Genomic DNA, 22,733 nt, shown 5'->3' on the forward strand with positions numbered 1-22,733 from the left:
ACCTTTAAATTAGAAGGTTGTCCGCGGGCCTCACCAGCCATTCTTCCCTCGTTTATATTTCCGCCTTCCTTTGACTTGAACTATTTTATTAGCGGGGTATCAAGACACCTCTCGAACCCTGTCTAAGACGCTTTCGACTCTCACATCAGTCATTTCTAAAGGTCGTAAAAGAGGTCACACGCGTTCTCATGAGAGCTTTATACGTTCATGGTACAGAGGCTTTGTCAAACTACCACCAGCCTCACAAAGATACTCCTGGCAATGCCCACAACCCCTTCGAAAGCCTTGTCAAATGTATGTGCTTGGGCGCCGTTGTTTTAAGAATATGGCCTTAGCATTTTTCCTTTCCCTAGCAGTAGTTTTAGAGGCTTTTTTTTCTTTGTTGTCTTTATTTTGCCCTTGACCCTTTCCTCTTGTGGCTTTATTTTGCCCTTGACGCTTTCCTCTTATGTCTTTATGTAGCCCTTGACGCTCTCCTCTTATGTCTTTATGTAGCCCTTGACGCTTTCCTCTTATGTCTTTATGTAGCCCTTGACGCTCTCCTCTTATGTCTTTATGTAGCCCTTGACGCTTTCCTCTTATGTCTTTATGTAGCCCTTGACGCTTTCCTCTTATGTCTTTATTTAGCCCTTGACGCTTTCCTCTTGTGTCTTTATGTAGCCCTTGACGCTTTCCTCTTGTGTCTTTATTTAGCCCTTGACGCTTTCCTCTTGTGTCTTTATTTAGCCCTTGACGCTTTCCTCTTATGTCTTTATGTAGCCCTTGACGCTTTCCTCTTGTGTCTTTATTTTGTCCTTGACGCTTTCCTCTTATGTCTTTATGTAGCCCTTGACGCTTTCCTCTTGTGTCTTTATGTAGCCCTTGACGCTTTCCTCTTGTGACTTTATTTTGCCCTTGACGCTTTCCTCTTGTGTCTTTATGTAGCCCTTGACGCTTTCCTCTTGTGTCTTTATTTTGTCCTTGACGCTTTCCTCTTATGTCTTTATGTAGCCCTTGACGCTTTCCTCTTGTGTCTTTATTTTGCCCTTGACGCTTTCCTCTTGTGACTTTATTTTGCCCTTGACGCTTTCCTCTTGTGTCTTTATTTTGCCCTTGACGCTTTCCTCTTGTGTCTTTATTTTGTCCTCGACGCTTTCCTCTTGTGCCTTTATTTTGCCCTCGACGCTTTCCTCTTGTGTCTTTATGTAGCCCTTGACGCTTTCCTCTTGTGTCTTTATTTTGCCCTCGACGCTTTCCTCTTGTGTCTTTATGTAGCCCTTGACGCTTTCCTCTTGTGTCTTTATTTTGTCCTCGACGCTTTCCTCTTGTGACTTTATTTTGCCCTCGACGCTTTCCTCTTGTGTCTTTATTTTGCCCTCGACGCTTTCCTCTTGTGTCTTTATTTTGTCCTTGACGCTTTCCTCTTGTGTCTTTATTTTGTCCTTGACGCTTTCCTCTTGTGTCTTTATTTTGTCCTTGACGCTTTCCTCTTGTGTCTTTATTTTGCCCTTGACGCTTTCCTCTTGTGTCTTTATTTTGTCCTTGACGCTTTCCTCTTGTGTCTTTATTTTGCCCTTGACGCTTTCCTCTTGTGTCTTTATTTTGTCCTTGACGCTTTCCTCTTGTGTCTTTATTTTGTCCTTGACGCTTTCCTCTTGTGACTTTATTTTGCCCTCGACGCTTTCCTCTTGTGTCTTTATTTTGTCCTTGACGCTTTCCTCTTGTGACTTTATTTTGCCCTCGACGCTTTCCTCTTGTGTCTTTATTTTGTCCTTGACGCTTTCCTCTTGTGTCTTTATTTTGTCCTTGACGCTTTCCTCTTGTGTCTTTATTTTGTCCTTGACGCTTTCCTCTTGTGACTTTATTTTGTCCTTGACGCTTTCCTCTTGTGTCTTTATTTTGTCCTTGACGCTTTCCTCTTGTGTCTTTATTTTGCCCTTGACGCTTTCCTCTTATGTCTTTATTTTGCCCTTGACGCTTTCCTCTTGTGTCTTTATTTTGTCCTTGACGCTTTCCTCTTGTGTCTTTATTTTGCCCTTGACGCTTTCCTCTTGTGTCTTTATTTTGTCCTTGACGCTTTCCTCTTGTGTCTTTATTTTGCCCTTGACGCTTTCCTCTTGTGTCTTTATTTTGTCCTTGACGCTTTCCTCTTATGTCTTTATTTTGCCCTTGACGCTTTCCTCTTATGTCTTTATTTTGTCCTTGACGCTTTCCTCTTGTGTCTTTATTTTGCCCTCGACGCTTTCCTCTTATGTCTTTATTTTGTCCTTGACGCTTTCCTCTTGTGTCCTTATTTTGTCCTTGACGCTTTCCTCTTGTGTCTTTATTTTGCCCTCGACGCTTTCCTCTTATGTCTTTATTTTGTCCTTGACGCTTTCCTCTTGTGTCCTTATTTTGTCCTCGACGCTTTCCTCTTGTGTCTTTATTTTGCCCTTGACGCTTTCCTCTTATGTCTTTATTTTGTCCTCGACGCTTTCCTCTTGTGTCTTTATTTTGCCCTCGACGCTTTCCTCTTATGTCTTTATTTTGTCCTTGACGCTTTCCTCTTGTGTCCTTATTTTGTCCTTGACGCTTTCCTCTTATGTCTTTATTTTGTCCTTGACGCTTTCCTCTTGTGTCTTTATTTTGTCCTTGACGCTTTCCTCTTATGTCTTTATTTTGTCCTTGACGCTTTCCTCTTGTGTCCTTATTTTGTCCTTGACGCTTTCCTCTTGTGTCTTTATTTTGCCCTCGACGCTTTCCTCTTGTGTCTTTATTTTGTCCTTGACGCTTTCCTCTTGTGTCTTTATTTTGCCCTTGACGCTTTCCTCTTGTGTCTTTATTTTGTCCTTGACGCTTTCCTCTTATGTCTTTATTTTGTCCTTGACGCTTTCCTCTTGTGTCTTTATTTTGTCCTTGACGCTTTCCTCTTGTGTCTTTATTTTGCCCTCGACGCTTTCCTCTTGTGTCTTTATTTTGCTCCTGTCTGCTTCCTCTGGGTCGGTATTCTCAGACGCTCCTGCCTCTCACATCGGCTATTTGCAAAGGCCAAAAAGGAGATTAATCGGGTTCTCATGAGCCTTTTCTTAGGTTCAGAGTACAGAAGAAGGGTCAAATTACCACTAGGGTCATGAAAGTACCTCTGGAAATGCCCCAAACCCCTACGAAAACCTTGTCAAATATGTGTGCTGGGGCGTCGATCTGTCTGAGAATACGGCCCCTGATCTAAATAAAAAAGTCTTACCAGCAGGAGAAGGGTCGTGAATCTCTGTAGCTCGCACGTGCTCTCCTTGCACTACGGTACTTGCTCCCTCTCGCCACAGCTGAGCGCCGCCTCCGTACACGCGGCCAGGCATTAATTCGGCCTGGTGATGCAGAGGAGCAGAAAATGGTAGCGGAGCTGGGCAGGGTGTTGGACTTTAAAACATGCTCACGTATCCATTATGCCGGAGCGTTGGTTGTGTTAGTGTTTGGTGTGAAATTTACGTTACTTGCTCTGTATTGAAATGTCTACGGCCCCGGCCCCGACTGTTTGAGTTAGCGGTATATTGTAACTAGACAGAGAATAATGGTTTTAATTGAAGGAAAGGAGAGACACTATGAAAAGAGGAAGTGAGACGTAGATAAAGGTGATAAGGTGACAATAGAAAGTAGCGCTTGGATAAGGAAACTAGATAGAGAATAAGCGTTTAGGGAAAGATAGGAAGGAAAGAGAAGGACAGACGAGATGAAATAAAGAAGAAAACATAGACAAAGATAATAGTGTTAACTGGTAATTGAGATAAGCTCGGATAAGAAACGACGTGTGTGTGTGTGTGTGTGTGTGTGTGTGTGTGTGTGTGTGTGTGTGTGTGTGTGTGTGTGTGTGTGTGTGTGTGTGTGTGTAACCGTGGAAAAGGAAAAAAAAATATATATATATATAGGTATATATATATATATATATATATCTATATTTATATAACAAGTGAAAGATAATTGTTGAAGGAAGATTGTTTGTAAATTTGTCTGTTTGTTTATGTATGTGTGTGTGTGTGTGTGTGTGTGTGTGTGTGTGTGTGTGTGTGTGTGTGTAACCGAGGAAAAGGAAAAAAAATAAAAAGTGAAAGATAATTGTTGAAGGAAGATTGTTTGTATATTTGTTTCTTTATTTGTGTGTGTGTGTGTGTGTGTGTGTGTGTGTGTGTGTGTGTGTGTGTGTGTGTGTGTGTGTGTGTGTGTGTGTAATTCACCTCTTGGTCTGCTGCGGGTCTATCTCGAGACAGCCAGCCGTTCCCCTACGGAAGAGCACAGAGCTCGTAGTACCGATCTTTGGGTAGGACTGAGACCACTCACATTGTGTGTGTGTGTGTGTGTGTGTGTGTGTGTGTGTGTGTGTGTGTGTGTGTGTGTGTGTGTGTGTGTGTGTGTGTGTGTGTGTGTGTGTGTGTGTGTGTGTGTGTGTGTGTGTGTGTTGTGTTTGTACCTCCCGGTCTGCTGGGTCTCTCTCAGACAGCCAGCCGTTCCCCTGGAAGAGCACAGAGCTCGTTGTACCGATCTTTGGGTAGGACTGAGACCACTCACACTGTGTGTGTGTGTGTGTGTGTGTGTGTGTGTGTGTGTGTGTGTGTGTGTGTGTACGTGCGTATCTGTTGCAATCTTCCTCATTCTTCCACAATGGCGACGTGCCTCGTATCGGCGGCGTGATAGCCCTCCGCCGCCGTCCCTTCGTACTCCTGGCCAGCCTCGCCGTCGCCGCCCCTCGCCAGCTAATGATGTGTGGCGTAATGCATGCTCGGCTAAAGCGCCCCGGAGCCTCGTGCCGCCGCCTTGCTCTCATATTTACGACACTTTGGCTTACAGCGAATGTCTGCGCCGCAACAGCTGTTTGGCGGGGTGTAGACGCTAAAGCGCTTCATTGTGGGGCGTAAATAGGATTATGCAGCCCTTCCCTTGACACTGAGCGCTCCAGACACTCGTAATGCGACCGCGACGGGGGCAGCGGCGGCACACTCAGCCTTGTTGGGGGCCGTGTGGCGAGGCTGCCGCTGATCAGCTCCTCGTAACGCCGTGAGAGACCAGTGAAATTCCGGCCCACATTCTGTTAACTCCTAAACGACCATTCTCTTGAGGAGGAAGAGGCTCATTGTTTTCACAATTATTATTTTATGTGTACAGTAAATATAGAGATAGGTAGATAGATGGATAGATAGATGGAAAGAAAGATAGACCTATGTATGGGGAATTTGGGTCCTTTTTAGTTAACTGTTAAATGAGAGTTGTATCATTCTATTGCGGTGATACTAGGCATTGTTTTGTTTATACTCTTTTGTATGTTCGTATAATACAGAGATAGGTGGGCAGATAAATAGATAGAGAGATAGATTGTTAATTTGGGTCCACATTCACTTAACTACTCAACAGGTTATACCGTTTTGTTGAGGAGGAGGATGTTCTTTGTTTTAGTATATTATTACTTCACATCTTTAGTTAATATTGATAGATAGAGTTAGATAGTTCATAGATAGATAGGTGTGTGAATAGGTAGGTAGATAGCTAATTCGGTTGTGTAATTTTATTGAGGGCGATGTTGTTCTTTGTTTTGTTTATCTTAATTGATCTTTTCAGTTAATATAGGGATATTACATAACTAGATAAATAGATAGATAGATAGATGGATAGATACAAAGATAGACAGATAGCTAGGCAGAGTGATAGACATATATTCAGATAGGTAGGTGGATAAATAAATACATATATACTTAGAGCGATACATAGATAGACAGACAGACGAATGGGCAGATTTATAGACAGATACATAGATAGATAGATAGACAGATACATAGAGGTGGCTACGAACAAGGTAAAGGCAACAGCACAAAGCGACTAGGGAAAATATTGTACCATTCAGGCCTCGGCGTAATTCGCGAAGAGGGTGAACGGGTGCAGATAACACTGGGCGGGGAATCAATCAGTCTGCCCGCTCTTATGAATGAGCAACTACACACAGCGGGATGCAGCATTATGTAAATCGTTTTTTTTTTTCCCTTCTTTTTTTTCCTTCTTATTTTGCGTTGTAAGATTCACCGTATTCCTCTGCATTTCGTCGCCCGAGAACACACATTTGATAAAGTTTTCGTGTATATAGGAGTTTTGAGCATTTCCAGCAGTAGTTTTATGACTCTTGTTTTAGTTTTACCCTTTCTCTGTATACCGTGAACCTAACAAAACACTTATTACATATTCATATTCTTAAACATTTCGTCGCCCAAGCACACACATTTGACAAGGCTTTCATGGGAGTTTTTAGCATTTCCAGGGATAGTTTATTGACTCTTGTGGTAGTGTGACCCTTCTTCTGTACCGTGAACCTAAAAAAAACACAAATTACAACCTTTCAGCAGTTTAAGGGTCATATTCTTAAACATTTCGACTCCCAGACGCACACACATTTGACAAGGCTTTCATGGGAGTTTTTTAGAATTTCCAGGGATAGTTTATTGACTATTGTGGTAGTATGACCCTTCTTCTGTACCATGAACCTAGCATAACACTTATTACAACGCTACAGCTGTCTAGTGGTAACATTCTTAAACATTTGACAAGGCATTCGCGTATAGAAGTTTTGAGTATTTCCATGGATAGTATAATGGCCCTGGTGGTGGTGTGACCCTTCTTCTGCACCATGAACCTAGAAAAAGACACTCATTAGAACCCGGCTGATCCCCTTTTTGGCCTTTGGAAATAGTTGATGTGACAGGCGGAAGGAAGCGTCTGAGAAAACCGACCCAGCTGCGTCGCCTGGGTGCCGGGAAGTGTGGCGTGTTTACTGCCGCGAGTCACGAGAGGCGAGGCGAGGCAGGAGGCAGAAGGTGAGGCAGTGATGATATGAAGCAGTGTGACAGGGAACACGTGAGCCCCAACAGCCCTTCTGAGTACCGTGTGTGTGTGTGTGTGTGTGTGTGTGTGTGTGTGTGTGTGTGTGTGTGTGTGTGTGTGTGTTGGTGTGGACGGGGGTGAGAGAGGGGGTTAGTGTGTGGGGGGGAGGGGTAATGTGTGTGTGTGTGTGTGTGTGTGTGTGTGTGTGTGTGTGTGTGTGTGTGTGTGTGTGTGTGTGTGTGTGTGTGTGTGTGTGTGTCTGTATTTCTTTGAGTATGCATGTGTATGGGGAATGGATGTCTTTGTGTCTGTCTGTCTGTCTATGTGTGGATGTGTGTGTGTGGATGTGTGTGTGTGTGTGTGTGTGTGTGTGTGTGTGTGTGTGTGTGTGTGTGTGTGTTTTCCCTCATCCTAGCGTCTGCCTCGTAACCTCATGCATCAATAACACGTGTAATATACCCTAAAAACAAAGTTACCTCGACAGTTTCAGAGTAATAGTAAATGGGAACAAAGGTAAAAATAAAGGTAAAATATGCAGGCGATGAATAGTAAAAAAAATGTACTAGCGAGTGGCCTGTTACGGTACATTTGTTAACCACGTAAGGCGGTGAGGCAGAGTTTACGGCGGCACCATCTGTGTGGGGGAGTCCATCAACGTTGACAGAGTGTCGTGCTCTGCCTCTTATGTTTGCCGATTTCAGACCCCAAAACTGCTTTCGTCACCCAAATAACTGCCTTCATATACGGTTATGTTTAAACGGATAATGATTGGTGTTTCTTGGCAACAGTTATGGGCCAGAAACCTGTAAATACGCGGCTCTGAGCACGACAATCTGGCACCGGTGGAGTCCATGGCCCATACTCTCCAACATTTCGGGGCCTACACACCTACATATGACAAGGCTTTCGGCTAGACTGTGTTAGTATTTACATGAGTAGTTTTATGAGCCTAGTGAGAGTTTGACGAGGGTACTTCACTATGAATGTGAAAAACACTCATGAGAACCCGACTAATCTCCTTTGTGGCCTTGGGAAATAGTTGGTGTGGGAGCCGAAAGCGTCTGAAATTACGCGTCCAGCCTCCTGCCAGCCGCCGCCTGTGCAGGTGTTGCTTTGCCAGGTAGGATGGCGGACACCTGGGATTGTTTTATATTATTATTATTTTTTTTTTTGTGTGTGTGTGTGTGTTTATTGTTAGGTAGAGTGCACATGTTATTTCGTTCTGTTATCTATGTCTTTCTATCTATTTTTCTATCTATCTTTATTTTGTCTTTCTGGCTATCTATTTTCTACCTGTGTGTGTGTGTGTGTGTGTGTGTGTGTGTGTGTGTGTGTGTGTGTGTGTTTGTTTTTGATGAAGCAAGAGAGAGAGAGAGAGAGAGAGAGAGAGAGAGAGAGAGAGAGAGAGAGAGAGAGAGAGAGAGAGAGAGAGAGAGAGAGAGAGAGAGAGAGAGAGATTTGTTAACCGAATTCCATATGCATGTAATGGTCCATAAACTTCTATATCTATCTATTTCCGTGTGTAATAATAATAATAATAATAATAATAATAATAATAATAATAATAATAATAATAATAATAATAATAATAATAATAAACGGTTTATTTCATGAAGTACCAGGCAGCCCTAGAGCTGAAAATATACATCAATGGAAGATGAAATGAAATGAATGAGACAAATGAACAAAATAGTATGATTGAAAATAAAAAGGAAAATAGAAATAACAATAATAGCAATAATCATAGTAAAGATAATAATAATCACGATAATAATAATGATAATAATAATAGTAATCATAATCATAATAATATCCATAATAATAATAATAATCATAATAGTAATCATAATAACAACAACAATAAGTCCTAATGAAAAATATTTACAAAACATTCAAATTGTGCTGCTCTTAATTTGCATTGTTGATATATTTGACCATCATGGGCACTGCGCTGTTCTTATAGCGGTCAGTCCGTGCCCGTATCGGGGCAATAATGTTGTGGTGTCTCACTGAGTGCTGAGGGCGGTTCACTGCGGGTGGGAGGATGTGTCTATGTCTGGGCTGGTTGAGAAGCTTGGTTGCGAACCGGTGTAGTAGGGTCTCGTGACGGTGTTGTAGGCTGGTGAGATGGAGGGAGTCGAGGGCGTCCTGGTAGCTGGTGTAGTGAGGGCCCAGGATGAGTTTGCAGGCTCGCTTCTGGACGCGTTCAAGTTGGCGGCGCTGCGTGATGTTGATGGAGGAAGACCACGCTGGGGACGCGTATGTCAGTTTGGGGAGGATGAACGAGGAGTACACGCTCGCCAGCGCACACTCAGGGGCCCCCAGCGTTTTGAGTCTCCTCAGCAGGTACAAGGGTGTGTGTGTGTGTGTGTGGTAGTGTGTGTGTGTGTGTGTGTGTGTGTGTGTGTGTGTGTGTGTGTGTGTGTGCGCGCGCGTGTGCGTGTAATTCCCTCCTCCCCTCCCTTCTAATTTATTTTTTCACCCCGTTCTCAATTTTAGTGCAACCATTTTTCTTTCTTGTGATTCCTCCGTCTCCTCTCTCTCTCTCTCTCTCTCTCTCTCTCTCTCTCTCTCTCTCTCTCTCTCTCTCTCTCTCTCTCTCTCTCTCTCTCTCTCTCTCTCTCTCTCTCTCTCTCTCTCTCTCTCTCTCTCTCTCTCTCTGTTATTCACACAGGTACGATTGTTATTCACACAGGTACGAACGACGTCACCACGACCCGGTCTGAGGAACTCCTGGAGAAGTACCGTAGGCTCATCCAGCAGTATAAGACTAAATCCCCTAACATTTTGATTTCAGGAGTTCTACCACGGACTTGGGCGGAGAGCGACTTTTTCAGTAAGGCCTTCAGCCTAAACAACCGCTTACAGACTCTTTGTAGGGAGCTTGACGTGGAGTTCCTAAACGCATGGGACAATTTCTATGGACAAAATGAGCTCTTCCACAGGGACGGATTGCACCTTTCTCCCATCGGGGCAGCCAGACTCGGAAGGCTCCTCAACGAAGCAGTGAGTGTCATCCGAACAAAAAACGAGTCACGGCCACGTCCCTCCACCCCACCCGTGTAAATAGACGCCGTGCATCGCAACAAACCCGTAACCGTGATCCCGCAAGTACCACCACCTCTATTACTAAGCCTCTAGATAACTTAAAAATCCTTAGTTTCAATGCGCGTAGCCTAAGAACAAATTTGATGAACTGAGATGTCTTGCTTTAACAGAAAATTTTGACATAATTGCTATAACCGAAACATATATCGACACCACAAATTTTGATTTAAGTTCCGAATTCAACATAGATGGCTACAGACTCTTCAACAAAGATCGTGTAAACCGTAGAGGCGGTGGCGTCGCCCTTTATGTCAAAAGCTATTTGCAACCCACTGACAAAACACCGGGAAACAGTAACGTTGAACATTTGTGCGTACGAGTAAACATTGCAAAAGTCAACTTAAATATATCTGTCACCTACAGACCTCCCGGGCAATCACTCGATGACGACCTTGAAATGTACAGCGTCTTAAGGCAGTCACTTAATAACAGCGACTCACTGATATTAGGAGACTTTAACCTCCCCCATATCGACTGGGCGACACTGTCAGGTACAGAAGGCGAGTCACATAGAATGATCGAATTCCTAGAAGAAAATTATCTAAGCCAAATGGTTTCTGAGCCAACTCGACAAAATAATATACTCGACCTTGTTATAACGACCCAAGATAACCTAATCAGTAGTGTCACGGTAGGAGAACACCTCGGTTCTTGCGATCATAAATTAGTGCGCGTCGACATTAAAGCTCAATCATCAGTGACTGAAAATAAAGTAAAGGTGCCCAATTTCAAAAGAGCTAACTTCGTAGAAATCCGACAAAAACTAACAGAAATACAACTATCAGATGACGACAACGTAGAGGAAGCCTGGCTAAGCCTTAAAAATCACTTACTCACTCAGCAGAACACATTCGTCCCCTTGTGCGAGAAGCGAATTAACACTAATAAAAGCCCACCGTGGTTTAATAGCGAAATTAAACAATCAGTCAATGAGAGAAAATTGTTTTACAGGTTAAAGAATGAACAAAGCACGCCCGAAAACATTAGACTTTATAATGATGCCAGGCGACGAGTAAAAAGACTAGTAGGTCAGGCAAAGCGTAGATACGAAGAAAATATTGCAGCCAACTGTAAAAATAATCCGAAATCTTTCTTCAGTTACATAAACAACAGAAAGGCGATTAAAAGTGGTATTGGACCTTTAACAAACAGCGACGGTGCACTAGTGACTGACAGCCAACACATTGCAAACCTCTTAAACAATTACTTTTCCTCGGTGTTTAATACTAACAGTCTTCCTCTCGCTACCACCAACACCAGTACTATTGTAAATCTCGAGCATGCATTGCCTAATTTTGAAATAACAACCGATGAAGTCCTTAAAGCTCTCCATTCACTTAAAACAAATAAAAGTCCTGGACCTGACAAAGTATATCCAACTCTGCTGAAAGAAACAAAGAGCGAAATAATCTCCTCCCTCACAACCGTATTCAATATGTCCTTGCGACAAGGCATCGTCCCTTCAGATTGGAAAAAGGCTAACGTGACACCGATTTTCAAGAAAGGAGACAAAAAAGTACCAGGTAATTACAGGCCCATTAGTCTAACTTCGGTTGTAGGTAAGCTACTTGAGGGCATAATTAGAGACAAAATTGTGAATTACCTTGAAAGCCACTCATTGATTGGGGACTCACAACATGGCTTCCGAAACAAAAGATCCTGCCTATCAAACCTATTAACCTTTTATAACGACCTCTTCACTGTTTATGACGTAACCAAATCACTGGATGTAGTCTGTCTTGATTTCCAGAAAGCGTTTGATAAAGTCCCGCATCATAAATTACTTTACAAATTAAAGCAAATAGGTATTGACGGTCAAGTAAACCAATGGATCGCGAATTGGTTGAGCAACAGACAACAAAGTAGTGATTGACGGATTTAACTCAGAGTGGGCGCCTGTCACTAGTGGCGTCCCTCAGGGCTCGGTCCTTGGCCCAGTGCTCTTCATTATTTACATCAACGACGTGGATGTTGGACTCAATAACCGCATTAGTAAATTTGCAGACGACACAAAGATTGGCAACTCGGTTCTCACTGACGAAGACAGGCAAAGCCTCCAAGAGGATTTGCACAAAATTTCAGCTTGGTCGGATAGATGGGAGATGCCCTTTAACGTAGACAAGTGCCAGGTCCTTCAAGTTGGAACGAGGAATAAGAAGTTCGAATACGAAATGCGCGGCGTTAAACTCAAAGCGTTCAATGCGTCAAAGACTTGGGGTCAAAATCGCGTCAAACCTCAAATTCTCACAGCAATGCATCGATGCAGCAAATAAAGCGAACAGAATGTTGGGCTTCATTAAAAGAAACTTTGTATTCAAGAATAAAGATGTAATACTCCCGCTCTACAACAGTTTAGTCAGACCCCACTTGGAATATGCGGTACAGTTTTGGTCTCCCCACCATGCAAAGGATATTGCTAAATTAGAAGGTGTTCAGCGTCGGGCAACGAAAATGATCCCTTCCTTGCGCAATAAATCCTACGAAGAAAGGCTTTCTACCCTTAACATGTTCTCTCTTGAGAAACGTCGCCTCCGAGGAAAACTGATCGAATGTTTTAAAATACTTAATGGTTTCACGAATGTAGACAGATCAACATTGTTTATGATCGATGACACTTTGCGCACGAGGAACAATGGCGTAAAACTCAGATGTAGACAAGTAAATTCAGACTGCACCAAATTTTTCTTCACCAACGTTGTAGTGCGAGAATGGAATAAGCTTCCACCGTCAGTGGTCCAGTGTAACACGATTGACTCCTTCAAAAATAAGCTCGACCGTCACTTCCTTCAACTTGATATCAACTAGAGTAGAAATGCAACGTTTTGGAGTCTTCTGATTAATGTAAAATCACTTAGGTTTAAGGACAGACCACCAAGTCTGGACCATGGGGTCTGTGTGGTCTGATTTTCTATGTAAATCTATGTAAATCTCTCTCTCTCTCTCTCTCTCTCTCTCTCTCTCTCTCTCTCTCTCTCTCTCTCTCTCTCTCTCTCTCTCTCTCTCTCTCTCTCTCTCTCTCTCTCTCTCTCTCTCTCTCTCTCTCTCTCTCTCTCTCTCTCTCTCTCTCTCTCTCTCTCTCTCTCTCTCTCTCTCTCTCTCTCTCTGACCGTCGTGGGGGGAGGGTGTGCGTGTGCCTTGCTCCCGGTGTATAAGGCCAATTTTGGGCCTCCAGTTCCCCACAACCGTCATAACTTACTGGATTACAACAACACCACGGAGCCGTGTACTACACAGTGAACGGTGCAAGGTAGTCGCAAAGTGCAACAGATCGAGCGACAACACCAGGGTCATCACGAATAGACCTGTGTGTATGACCCCCTCGCAGCTACGCCCCTACGCGATAAACCGCCACCACCGCCCTGGCGACTAAGTGCAGTGAATTATAACTCTGGACAGTGTAATGTACGATGTGTAGCGCCTTAGTAACAGTGCAATGAGAGACAGCACTACTAAGTGTTATTAGGTGTACGCCTGGCAACGGAGTCCACGACCTCCCTCCCTCCCCTCGCCCCCGACACCTGACACCTGACCCCTGACATGGCGCCCACCTCTGCCTCAACCACATCCCCTCACGCCGAAAACACCGAAAATGAGAGCAGCGAATCGTCTTCCATTCAACCTTCAGTTGACTTCCTGATTCAAAACTTCACAAAAATGCAACTTCAGAGAAAGTGTAGAGAGCTTGAACTATCAAATGTGTGGGACACGAAAGACAAGCTCGCGGACAAAATAGCAAAATAACTGACCAACAGAAACCTCCTCTCCCTATGCCAAACAGTGACAACCCCGCCTTACTGAACATGTCTAATAAACCAACCTCTATGTCTCATGACTACATGGAGGAGAAACTAAATAGCATCATGAGTGATATTGAAAAAAAGGAGAGGGAAATACAACATCTCAGTGTAGAGCTAAAAGATATGAACAACATGGTACAGGAACTGTATAAACGTATGACCCTCTCGGAAAGCCAGAGATCAACAGAGGCCACCTTGAACCTTTACAACCCTCGGCATCGCCTGACCCAATCCGGCCCGAGTCTCCGCCTCCTCCATCACCAACCGCTCCCCCCCCCACCTCCGCCACCCCTCCACCGCCCAGAACAAACGCCGCCAAACTAACCGACATAGAAGAACGAGTGAACAGACTAGAGCTGCAGATGAAGGAACTAACTACAAAGGAATGTGGAGAAAACAACCAGCCCACCGAAAACAGGAAGGAGCAACCCCACGACGCCACCACACTGCTGCTCGGAGATGTCAACCTACAGCTGATTAGGGCCACTGACCTACAAAGCTGCTCCATTCGCACTCTGCACGAAGCCAACTTCGACCTGATGAAGTGCTGGGTGCAGGAGAAACTGTCGTGGACACCAACAAATTGTATCATATACTGCGGACTTTTTGATGTAATGGAGAGCACCACCCCCACCACAGCCATAGACAACCTCGGGGCTCTCATCAGTGAATTAAAGAGCAAAAATGGCTCCATGGACATATTCGTCAGCCAGCTTGTCCCCAGCATGCAGTCAGACACACTCCAGACTAAAGTAACAGACTTCAACCTTGAACTGGAAAAATGGAGTAAAGACAACGGCGTCAGCATCATATCTCCGGCCCCCGCCTTCACCCGGGGCAACGGTGAGATAGATGATTCAAGCTACGCTGCCTATGGAGAACACCAGGGGTCATTACTGAACAGAACAGGAGTTGTACGTCTTCTCAAGGAAATGACCAAGCAATGCCCCATGTTTAAGGACTGTGTCAACTGGGACAAGGTTAAATCAAACTCCCAACACTTTGAAGCCTTGCCACAAGAAAATGACCAGCGCCGTCCCCAAAGCACCCACCCCTATCCATCCCGAACAAACAACAACGTGGATCTGGACGGCTGGCAACTGGTAAAACGGAACCCACGACCCCACCCTCCCCCGCACCAGCGTCGACACATGAGAAGCGAGGACCATGGAACCCCCCACCCTACCCCCCGCCGAGACGTGAGAGGCGAGACACCCGTACGCCTACGACAGAGAGGGTCGCACCTTCCTTCCCACGCCTCCTCGACACCTCCACAGTCGCCCCTCTGTAAGCCAGCCCCGTAATTACCACCACAGTAGGGGCTACGGCGACGGTGAAAGGCACCAAGGCTGCTGGCAATGTGGAGAACTAAACCACCGGATGGCAACATGCCGGTTTGACCACAGACTCAAATGTTCAGTGTGCTCTAATTACGGCCACAAAAGTCGACTCTGCAACAAATACACTCGCTAGGAATATGGCAAAGAAGGTGAAGCCAGCAGTGAAAACCCTAACAACTCTGAACACTCCAAGGACTGTCTTACCATAGATCACATTAATGGCCAATCCCTACTCGCAAACTTTGATGAAATAAAAATGTTAATGAGTGACAGAAATACAGATATTCTTTGCGTCAGCGAAACATGGTTCTCCCCTTACACTCCCGACACATACATCAACATTCCCAATTATAAAGTGTTCAGGTGCGACGGTGGCCGAGGTGCAGGTGTCTGTCTCTATGTTAGTGATACCCTTGCTTCTGAAATAATAGACACTAAAATAACTAAACAAACAGGGACTGAAGACATATGGGTCCGAGTGCAGTGCAGGAAATTACCATCTGTCATAGTAGGATGTATTTACAGACACCCAAAGGCTCTCGCTAATTCATATGATCATATAACTGAAACTATACGATGCTTCATAAAAAAACATTCTTAATACTAGGCGATCTAAATGACGACCTTTTCTCGCCTATCAGCAAACTCTCAGGCTTATTAAAGAATAATAAACTAACACAACTAATAAGCAAACCCACACGACTAACCCCCACCACTGCTACACTACTGGATGTAATAATAACCAATAACCCTGACCTCATATTACACAGTGACGTAATCCCTAACCCTATCGCTGATCACGAGCTTATCACAGCCACAGTCAATATGAAAAAGCCAAAACGAATACCAGTTATAAAAACATTCAGAGACTTAAAGTTATATGACAAAGATAAATTCTGCGAAAGCCTGCTAAACAACGTCACCGAACTGAATCAAATATTAAACACGGATAATGTTAATGACCAAGTGAGCATACTAACTTCAGTGTTCACCAGATGCTTAGACAACCTTGCTCCAATGGTAACACGTAAAATAAAACGGCCCCCTGCTCCCTGGATCAACAATGAAATTAATGAATGTATAAATCTCAGAAATACAACACAACGTAACCTCAAAACAACAGAAAAGATAAAATACTACAAGATAGGTACAGATACCTGAAGAAACGCGTAAAACCCTAATTAATATGTCCAAAAATAATTACTATCAGTCCCAACTCAAAGATTGCAAAGGTAATACGTCTGCCACCTGGAAAGTTGTAAAAGAATTAATTCCCAGTAAAAAGAACAGCTCACACAATCAAATACCTGGCAGCTCAGAAACTTTGTGTGAAGATTTTAATACTTTTTTTGCTAACGTGGGAAAAACACATACGAAAAGACACAATCTACGCTATTAAACATACAAAACAGTCTCCCAGTGGAAAATGCCATACACGACAGACACCTCGCAGACCACACACACGAAGAAAACGGTACACTCTTTCGCCCCACACCCACAGACACTGACACACTCATCTTAACGATAAAGAGCTTGCACGAAACAAAATCATTTGGATCCGATGGTATTCCTCTTCGTTTCCTCAAGGACTCTCTTCATTACCGCATATTACTTGACTCAAATAATAAACACTTCTATTGTTACCGGCATCTTTCCTACACAGTGGAAAAACGCTGTAGTTACCCCCCTATATAAAGCTGGCGACGTGAGTAATGCCGGTAATTATCGCCCAATATCCCTATTACCTATCTTCTCTAAAGTTATAGAAAAAATAGTTGCAAACCAATTAACTAAATACCTTGAAAATAACAAACACTTGTCCGACACTCAACATGGCTTTCGCCCCCCTCTCAACCAGCACTGCACTCACGGCCGTCACCGATAAACTATACGACAATATGGACACCAAGCAATTATCGCTGCTTACACTTTGTGACCTATCAAAAGCATTTGATAGTGTTAGCCATAAGATTCTCCTCCACAAACTCTCAAATGTTAAAGTAGACACATTTTGGTTCAAAGACTACTTATCGAACAGAACACAGACAGTACGCCTACAAAACCATCTCTCCACAAAGGCAAACCTACAATATGGCGTTCCACAAGGCTCCATTTTAGGGCCTATATTATTTACACTCTATGTAAACGATATGCATGAATACTTCGACGACTGCACACTGATACAATATGCAGACGACACACAGTTTCTCCATAGTGGGCCACTGAAGGATATAAATCTACTAGTGAAAAAGTTGAAACCACCCTAAGCAAAGCCATGGTGTACTTTAATAAAAATGGTCTAATGTTAAACACCCAGAAAACCCAATGTATATTTATAGGAAGCAGACAACTAATATCAAGAATACCTGATAACACATCCATTCTCTTCCAGGATAGTAAGATCGAACCCTCAAACAATGTAAAGAATTTAGGATTGTATATAGACCAATATTTAGTGTTTGATCACCATATAACCGAAATCAGTAAGAAAATCCTAGGAACACTTATGTATGCAAATAGAATAAAACAATGTTTTGATAAACCCACAAGGCAGCTTATGGTAGAGTCACTAGTATTAAGTATACTAAACTATTGTAATACTATATGGGGGACAACTAACAATACGCTGCTAACTAAAGTACAGAAACTACAGAACCGCTGCCAAAATCGTAGAAGGAAGGCCCAGAAATATGATCATGTAACTCCGATAATTAAGGAACTCAATTGGCTCAATGTTTCACAACAAATAACTTTGACACAGCAGTGAATATATATAAACATCTACACGGTCACTACCCTGAATATCTAATGCCTCTCCTCTGTAAACAGCATCACCAACAGCACAACACGCCAGCAGGGTAATCTGTATGTACCAAGAACACACACAGACACAGGAGCCAGACAACTTTCTGTACACGGGCCTACACTTTGGAACTCCCTGCCAACACATATAAGCACTGCCCACACCTTGCATAAATTCAAATATATTCTGAAAGAGTTCTTACTTAATCGAAACCGAAACAACTGATGAATAACTAATTATTTCATTGCAATAACCTATGTACTTTTTATGTATTTGGATGTAAGAATAACTACTTCTAGTTTAATATACTTACTCTCTCTCTCTCTCTCTCTCTCTCTCTCTCTCTCTCTCTCTCTCTCTCATCGCAACAAACCCGTAACCGTGATCCCGCAAGTACCACCACCTCTATTACTAAGCCTCTAGATAACTTAAAAATCCTTAGTTTCAATGCGCGTAGCCTAAGAAACAAATTTGATGAACTGAGATGTCTTGCTTTAACAGAAAATTTTGACATAATTGCTATAACCGAAACATTTATCGACACCACAAATATTGATTTAAGTTCCGAATACAACATAGATGGCTACAGACTCTTCAACAAAGATCGTGTAAACCGTAGAGGCGGTGGCGTCGCCCTTTATGTCAAAAGCTATTTGCAACCCACTGACAAAACACCGGGAAACAGTAACGTTGAACATTTGTGCGTGCGAGTAAACATTGCAAAAGTCAACTTAAATATATCTGTCACCTACAGACCTCCTGGGCAATCACTCGATGACGACCTTGAAATGTACAGCGTCTTAAGGCAGTCACTTAATAACAGCGACTCACTGATATTAGGAGACTTTAACCTCCACCATATCGACTGGGCGACACTGTCAGGTACAGAAGGCGAGTCACATAGAATGATCGAATTTCTAGAAGAAAATTATCTAAGCCAAATGGTTTCTGAGCCAACTCGACAAAATAATATACTCGACCTTGTTATAACGACCCAAGATAACCTAATCAGTAGTGTCACGGTAGGAGAACACCTCGGTTCTTGCGATCATAAATTAGTGCGCGTCGACATTAAAGCTCAATCATCAGTGACTGAAAATAAAGTAAAGGTGCCCAATTTCAAAAGAGCTAACTTCGTAGAAATCCGACAAAAACTAACAGAAATACAACTATCAGATGACGGCAACGTAGAGGAAGCCTGGCTAAGCCTTAAAAATCACTTACTCACTCAGCAGAACACATTCGTCCCCTTGTGCGAGAAGCGAATTAACACTAATAAAAGCCCACCGTGGTTTAATAGCGAAACTAAACAATCAGTCAATGAGAGAAAATTGTTTTACAGGTTAAAGAAAGAACAAAGCACGCCCGAAAACATTAGACTTTATAATGATGCCAGGCGACGAGTAAAAAGACTAGTAGGTCAGGCAAAGCGTAGATACGAAGAAAATATTACAGCCAACTGTAAAAATAATCCGAAATCTTTCTTCAGTTACATAAACAACAGAAAGGCGATCAAAAGTGGTATTGGACCTTTAACAAACAGCGACGGTGCACTAGTGACTGACAGCCAACACATTGCAAACCTCTTAAACAATTACTTTTCCTCGGTGTTTAATACTAACAGTCTTCCTCTCGCTACCACCAACACCAGTACTATTGTAAATCTCGAGCATGCATTGCCTAATTTTGAAATAACAACCGATGAAGTCCTTAAAGCTCTCCATTCACTTAAAACAAATAAAAGTCCTGGACCTGACAAAGTATATCCAACTCTGCTGAAAGAAACAAAGAGCGAAATACTCTCCTCCCTCACAACCGTATTCAATATGTTCTTGCGACAAGGCATCGTACCTTCAGATTGGAAAAAGGCTAACGTGACACCGATTTTCAAGAAAGGAGACAAAAAAGTACCAGGTAATTACAGGCCCATTAGTCTAACTTCGGTTGTAGGTAAGCTACTTGAGGGCATAATTAGAGACAAAATTGTGAATTACCTTGAAAGCCACTCATTGATTGGGGACTCACAACATGGCTTCCGAAACAAAAGATCCTGCCTATCAAACCTATTAACCTTTTATAACGACCTCTTCACTGTTTATGACGTAACCAAATCACTGGACGTAGTCTATCTTGATTTCCAGAAAGCGTTTGATAAAGTCCCGCATCATAAATTACTTTACAAATTAAAGCAAATAGGTATTGACGGTCAAGTAAACCAATGGATCGCGAATTGGTTGAGCAACAGACAACAAAGAGTAGTGATTGACGGATTTAACTCAGAGTGGGCGCCTGTCACTAGTGGCGTCCCTCAGGCTCGGTCCTTGGCCCAGTGCTCTTCATTATTTACATCAACGACGTGGATGTTGGACTCAATAACCGCATTAGTAAATTTGCAGACGACACAAAGATTGGCAACTCGGTTCTCACTGACGAAGACAGGCAAAGCCTCCAAGAGGATTTGCACAAAATTTCAGCTTGGTCGGATAGATGGGAGATGCCCTTTAACGTAGACAAGTGCCAGGTCCTTCAAGTTGGAACGAGGAATAAGAAGTTCGAATACGAAATGCGCGGCGTTAAACTCAAAAGCGTTCAATGCGTCAAAGACTTGGGGGTCAAAATCGCGTCAAACCTCAAATTCTCACAGCAATGCATCGATGCAGCAAATAAAGCGAACAGAATGTTGGGCTTCATTAAAAGAAACTTTGTATTCAAGAATAAAGATGTAATACTCCCGCTCTACAACAGTTTAGTCAGACCCCACTTGGAATATGCGGTACAGTTTTGGTCTCCCCACCATGCAAAGGATATTGCTAAATTAGAAGGTGTTCAGCGTCGGGCAACGAAAATTATCCCTTCCTTGCGCAACAAATCCTACGAAGAAAGGCTTTCTACCCTTAACATGTTCTCTTGATAAACGTCGCCTCCGAGGAAAACTGATCGAATGTTTTAAAATACTTAATGGTTTCACGAATGTAGACAGATCAACATTGTTTATGATCGATGACACTTTGCGCACGAGGAACAATGGCGTAAAACTCAGATGTAGACAAGTAAAATCAGACTGCACCAAATTTTTCTTCACCAACGTTGTAGTGCGAGAATGGAATAAGCTCCCACCATCAGTGGTCCAGTGTAACACGATTGACTCCTTCAAAAATAAGCTCGACCGTCACTTCCTTCAACTTAATATCAACTAGAGTAGAAATGCAACGTTTTGGAGTCTTCTGATTAATGTAAAATCACTTAGGTTTAAGGACAGACCACCAAGTCTGGACCATGGGGTCTGTGGTCTGATTTTCTATGTAAATCTCTCTCTCTCTCTCTTTTCCAATGTCTTTCTTGTCTATCTTTCGCGCCTGAATTTCACTCCTCCTCCTCCTCCTCCGATTAAACTTTATTTCACTGCAAAGATGCTTACGAGGGGGTATGATTCAGGTCTTCAAGTATCTGAAGAAGCGTCGATGTCTTTCTGAACTGCAAACCAACTCAAGACTAGAAACAACGGTCTACCCATTCCAACGAGGCGATGCAATACAGGCATCAGGAGGGATTTCTTCTCAAACTGAGTCATACGCCACTGGAGCAGCCTTTTTGCTGAAGCAGTGCAGAAACCATCAACTCTCTCAGAAATCGCGTTGATCGTTACTTCGTTGCAACAGGAGTAAAGTGAACGTTCGTAACAAAGTGCCTTGATCGGCTCTGCTGGAACCAGAGCGGGCAGCCTCGTAATGAGCCAATAGGCTTCATCTTGGCTGCCTTTCAATGTTTCCATTTTTCCTACTCGTCTTTTTCTTTCTATTTCACCTCCTCGTCCTTGTCCTTGTCCGTGTCCTACTCGTAAGTTCCATCTGTCCTTCACTAACCCTTCCTTTACTCAGGCTTCTTCTCTTCCTTAAACGGTTTCTAGACCATCAATTCCTCCTCCTCCTCCTCCTCCTCCTCCTCCTCCTTCTCCACCTGCAACAAACAAGCTCTTTAAGTACCTGAACAAGCTCAGCAATGTTGATCACTCCAAACTCTTTGCGCTACAAAAAAACCCGAGGACAAGAAACAATGGAAAACAATTCAAACAAGGCGATGCAATACCGACATCGGCAGGAGCTATTTCTCGAATAGAGTTGTTCGCCACTGGAACAGCCTTTCTGCAGAAGTAGTTAGCGCAGTGAGCATCAACTTTTTCAAGAATCGCATCAATCGACCCTTTGCTGCATAGGATCAGGACAGTGCTTAGACCTTCCTTACGGCCCGGAGGGTAGGAGGATGAGGATGAGGATGAGGATAAGGAGGAAGAGAAATGATGGAAGAGAGAGGAGAAAGGAAAGATAAGAGCCAATGGAGAGAGAGAGAGAGAGAGAGAGAGAGAGAGAGAGAGAGAGAGAGAGAGAGAGAGAGAGAGAGAGAGAGAGAGAGAGAGAGAGAGAGAGAGAGAGAGAGAGAGAGAGAGAGAGAGAGAGAGAGAGAGAGAGAGAGAGAGAGAGAGAGAGAGAGAGAGAGAAAAATGTGAAAGAGGAGACGGGAGGGAGAGGGAAAGTTAGAAGAGATGGAAGAGGGGAAGAAAATTTAGGTAATGTAGGGGGCAGGGGAAGGAGGGAATGAGGAGAGAGGTGAGAGGGAAGGATTATGGAAGGATAAGGGAGAGAGAAGAATTCTGAACATATGGTGTAAGGAATATAGGAAGAAGTGGCACAGACGAGGTGGACAGATGGAGGAAGCATAAGGGAAAGAAATAAAAGAGGCAGACAATATAATGTTTATAAGCAAATGAGGAGGAGGAGGATGAGAGAAGAAACAAGACAATAAAGGAGGGAGGGAAAGATGGGAGGAGAAGACGGGAGGGAGCTAAGAAGAGAGTAGAGGGAGGGTGAGGAAGAG

This window comes from Eriocheir sinensis, unplaced genomic scaffold, assembly GCF_024679095.1.
Source record: "Eriocheir sinensis breed Jianghai 21 unplaced genomic scaffold, ASM2467909v1 Scaffold6, whole genome shotgun sequence".
In the NCBI taxonomy this organism is placed as follows: domain Eukaryota; kingdom Metazoa; phylum Arthropoda; class Malacostraca; order Decapoda; family Varunidae; genus Eriocheir; species Eriocheir sinensis.